The sequence below is a fragment of the Amblyomma maculatum genome, chromosome 8 (genome assembly GCF_055883805.1).
Source record: "Amblyomma maculatum isolate TAMU_Amacu chromosome 8, ASM5588380v1, whole genome shotgun sequence".
In the NCBI taxonomy this organism is placed as follows: domain Eukaryota; kingdom Metazoa; phylum Arthropoda; class Arachnida; order Ixodida; family Ixodidae; genus Amblyomma; species Amblyomma maculatum.
Genome location: NC_139351.1, coordinates 59,214,409 through 59,219,214, shown reverse-complemented (window position 1 = coordinate 59,219,214; position 4,806 = coordinate 59,214,409). Strand labels below are relative to the sequence as shown.

The following is a 4,806-nucleotide window of genomic DNA, read 5'->3' as shown; positions in this document are numbered from 1 at the left end:
ATGCTTGCTATGCTTTGATTTGCTTGTTTGGATCCCCAATCACATTTTTTAGGAGTAATGCTGATGCTTCGTATCCTTGAAACTGAAGGAGGTGGAAAACATCGACCAAAGAACAGCCAACCTTTTTTCTTTCATTTATTACCCCTTTTAATTTTCTTCTTACATATTATTTTATGCCTTGGGGCAAACAACGTTGTGGGAAAAAAATGCGACCGCACGGAGCCGAAACATTCTTCCATCCTCATTCTTTTGAAAGAGTGCGTTGTTGGGCGAGTCGGTCAGACATATCTTCAAGGTATACTGCGCGCACACAAAACAAGGAGGAGAAAGGTACACAACAAGCGCAGGTGTTGCGCTTGTAGTGTACCAAATTTCTCGTCTTTGTTTTGTGTGTGCGCAGTATACCTTGAAGACTCATTATCTTGGTCTGTCTTCTACTTTCGACATGCACTATCTCGATCCGACGGGACTCATTCAAGACCCTCCAATTCCTGGAACTGAAATGATAGATACGCCCGTATTCTACGCACCAGAAGTATTGGAGTACCAACCGATCGATTTTAATCGTTTTGTTTGTTGGGTTTCATGTGCCAAAATTACTCGGGCTATGAGAGACACCGTAGTGGAGGACTCCTGAATTTCGACCACCTGGAGTTCTCTAACTTATACTAACATCGCACAGCACACGAGCGCCTTGCTTTTCGCCTCCAGAGAAAAGCGGTCGCCGCGGCCGGGATGCGATCCCTCGTCCTTGGGCACAACAGTCGAACGCCCTAACCACTGCACCACCATGGCTTAAAATTGAATTCTGTCAGCCGTAATCAGGTTCGACTAGAGTTTAATGAGCTAAACCATTCCATGCAACATCACTGAAAGGCCGACGCGTTGCACGCACGGCGGGCATACGTAAGTACCGTGGCTGAAGGCGAGCGGCGCGTACCATGCATCGCACATCGCACTACGGCCAACAGCGCCACCTACACCCGGCTTGAAATGGAGGAGCGGCTTCCGTCCGCCGTTGGCGTCACCTGCCACAGCACCCGAGCAAAAGCTGGCGCGCTTTTCGGGCAACGGGTGCTCGCGCCTTGCGAGCCCTAGGTCGCTTTTCATGCATCGGCTTGTTGTAGTTTACGGGGCATCATCCCGATAGATGCAAATTCGGTGAAAATCTGATTCAGTTTGTGGATTGTTGCCCTAAATTCAACAGCGTAGCCTTCGGTCCTGTCGCTGGCCTGTCTGCAGCCTCCGACTACGGTGAGTCGTACGCGAATGATGGTGTTTCGTACATGCCCGCGAGCTCTAGGTAAAGCATTTGTCGGCGTTCTGCTACAGTCTTGCAGTTTTTTTAACGAGTTTTTACACGGCAGTGCAGCTATGCGGTAGTCACAATTACTGACGCGGCGTAATCACGCGACAGTCTCCGGGCGAAGGCATGTGGAGACTGCATAAATGCGTCGATCCCGTTTCTTCGCGCTTGAAACAACCGTTGCATACCTGCTGCTGTGCACCGATCGTTCGCCGGTTGCTGTTGTCTTCGGGGTGCACTGGGGTATTGGGACGTACGCGGCGACTTACAGATGATGTGAAACTATTTGTGAGTCGAGATTCACGAAAGTTTGTAATTTGCTTTTTTTTTTTTTTTTTTTTGAAATTCTTCGTTTGTGGTCTAGTTTGTTTGGGCAGTAGCAGGCATTTTGGTGTGGTGCGCCAGCGTGAACGCGCTGGTTTATGATCAGGAGGTTTTATTGCCTTCCTCGCAGCTTCAGCAGATAGAGTGGCTGGGCCCATAGAAACGGTCGTGCTTGTGTCAAAAAACTGTCGTAAGGTATTTATCTATGCGGCCCATACGTGGTGCTGCAGTGCAAGAGGTCAGCTTCTTTACAGTGTCGACGAAGTGCTAAAGAAGGGGAGTTGCTGGCTAGCTGAGAGATAGTATAAATGTAAACTGGCCCAGTGCGAAATGAGCCCCGGAGTGAAACGAGCCTACTGCTCAGCATAAAATTGCTACAAGATACGGGCGTATACCCGCACGAATTTATTGTGCTTGTATGCTCACACGTTCCACTGTCGAGTACTCACATCGGTGCATGCAGCAATGAGGGTGACTTTTCGGCTATCATAGGTTCTTGCCCATGAGAGTATCTGCCCTTTTACTACGAAAATAACTGCATTGGTAGAACTCGCTGAGCTTATTTATATAGATTTAACACTTCAGATGCATGTCGATACCGCAGAGTTCCCTAATATATATCTTTTGCTTGCTCCAACAGCGTCATCACTTTGAGAAAACTGGGAATGATAGCAGAAACAATGCCTCCATAAATAGTGGGCAGTGCTTGGCTTCAAGCTGCTGTCAAGGCCATTGACAACTTATTTGAAAACAAAGCAATAATTAACCTGAGGTGGTACGTTTTGTTGAGGAGAGTGAGGCACCGTTGCATGTACAGCCTTTGTCAAAAGTGTAGAGCCCGGGGGGTCCGCTTCTGAGCCGAATAGTGGCACTGATGTAGAATTAGTTGAGGCCACTGAAGGGGGCAGGACAAAAAATCTTCTTGCCATCAACAAAGTTGGAATACCGGAAATTCATTACAAGCCGCAGGAACTGGCCCAGAAGCAGACCCCCTGGGCTCTACACTTTTGACAAAGACTGTACCTCGTAATCCTGTCAAAGAGCTTGGCAGTTGCTGCTATAAGCACTCTTGATTACAATTCCATGCAAGCCGCAGCATATTCCGCACTTACTGCACACGTGATTTAACTTAGTCTCTTTGTTTGCTATTTCAGTGTTTTGCAAGTGTGCTAAATATTTGTATTTGTGCTAGCATTGACTGCCAGTCTCGTTATTGCCTTTTTCCTTCTGCGGCAGGCACTCTCACTTGCTTTACTCAAATCAAATTCTACTGTGAGTGAGTTTGCTGAATCTATGCAAACTAAATGTAATTGCTGTATTACTCTCATTTATTTACATTTACAGAGGCAAGGCATACTCGGGGCCGACGTACGAGTTTCCTCCACCAGTTGGATTCCGCCGCTACCTCGGTAGTGCAGTGAGCTGTAACTGGTGTGACCAAATGGACACTCTCACTCCTACTGGTTTAGAGCGTGCTCCTAGTTAAGTTTAAAATATCTTGCTTGCAATGTATTTAATCTTGTTGTGGAATATTGTCACCCTTGCATTTGCTGATATGTTATTATTTGGAAAGCATTCAGAGTGATTTTGGACGCATGATTTGCAGTGGCGGGAGGTGGAGAAGCACAAATGTGTGACTGCAATTTTTTGCCTCTCTAGTTTTCAGCTTTTAGAATTAAAGCAACAGATTGATATGTGAACAGGCCTGGCATGGATTAAAGAGTTTGTCATATACAACAACACTTGACCCTTGCGGGGGTAACACAGCTGTGTTTATCTGAGCAAAAGTTCACTGTATGTGATGGTGTCCGAAACATGGCATTGTCTTAAGTAACTTGGCATGGAATCGGCCACTTCTTGCACTCTCTTGACAGCATCTATTGTAATGTGTGCTAGGCGACATGCCTTCGGATCTGTTGTATGTCTGCAGCAGTTGCCTTGATGTATCAAGATGGGGTGGTTGTTGCGAGTTGGAAATTCCTATTCTCCCGACTACACCAATAAAATGTAGTGAAGCCAAATACCAGGAACCAATGTGTTACGTGGTTCATTGTGAAGGCTTGCCATTCTCGTAACTTTGCCAAATTGCTAGAAACATTATTTTTAAGCCCGGTCTTCTTTTGCTCATAGCACAACTCATTTCGTGCATTTGTCAACGTTTTGTGGTTTATGGTTGGCACATTTTGCAGAGGGTGACAAAATTTGAGCTGGTGTGCCACGAAGGTTAAATATCTGTTTATTGAACTCTTCTCGGGAAGCTACATGCAAATACTGCCTAATGTGGCTGTGAGGGCTTCGCACTTGATTGATGTACCGGTGCATTACTTGTGGCAGCTGGTCTACATTGTACAGGACTGCCACTTTGAGAAGCACCAGCACTGCTATGAAGCAGATTCACAGCATTGTTCCTGGTGGAGGCAAACCACTGTAGATGTCCTCATTCCAGTGCAGCTTCAGCCAGTGAAGTTTCACAATGCCCGTGTTGGACAAACAAGAGGCCTATGAACTTAAGCATTTCACTTAGTCATTTCTTCCAAACATCCGTCAAAACAAGCAACCTGTTGGTTTCCCCAAAATCCCTGCACAATCATATTTATTTTTATTTTTACAAATAGTTTGTATCATAAGCTGGAGAGCCTTCACTCAAGTATACACTAGGTTCCTATCTACGTGAAAACTACACGCTTGTGTGCCAGTGTCAGCAGATCGCTGCTAACGATTGTGGAAACCCTCCTAAACAGAGATAAAACTGAGAACATGCAGCGATCATGTGTACATACTCAAAAGCAAGTGGGTACGGAAACTATGTGCACCATTGGCCACTAGTTGGCATTACAGGTGGTTGCAGTACCTGAATCGCTAAAAGCTGAAATCGGAGCGTCTTCTGACAGACTCTTCTGGCTTCTTTGCTGCTAGTGCGATAAAAAAAAATCTGTAGCTGAAGTTGCTGAATCACACAATTTCAGTGTTTTTTGTTGTGCGGCCTGACACGAACATTTCTCTATCTAAGGTGCCACCATTCTTCAGATACAGATCGCTTGTGTGTCACCACTTGGTGCGATGTTACTCTGTGTCACCAGGGGTAGAGACAGACAATTGGAGGAGGAGGATACGCTACAACAGGACATGTATTTGCAGACTAACAGGAAAAATAACGAGGCCTTAGGAAAGCTAAA

The 4,806-nt window shown here is 45.9% G+C and overlaps 1 long non-coding RNA gene across 1 annotated transcript; it reads left to right on the top strand.

The window, feature by feature from the left end:
- The first annotated feature begins 1,036 nt into the window (after nucleotides 1–1,036).
- On the top strand, nucleotides 1,037–3,659 carry LOC146181239 (uncharacterized). The gene is made up of 2 exons (XR_014700187.1): nucleotides 1,037–1,254; nucleotides 2,975–3,659. It is a non-coding gene; the product is annotated as an uncharacterized LOC146181239 (long non-coding RNA).
- Nucleotides 3,660–4,806: the final 1,147 nt, after the last annotated feature.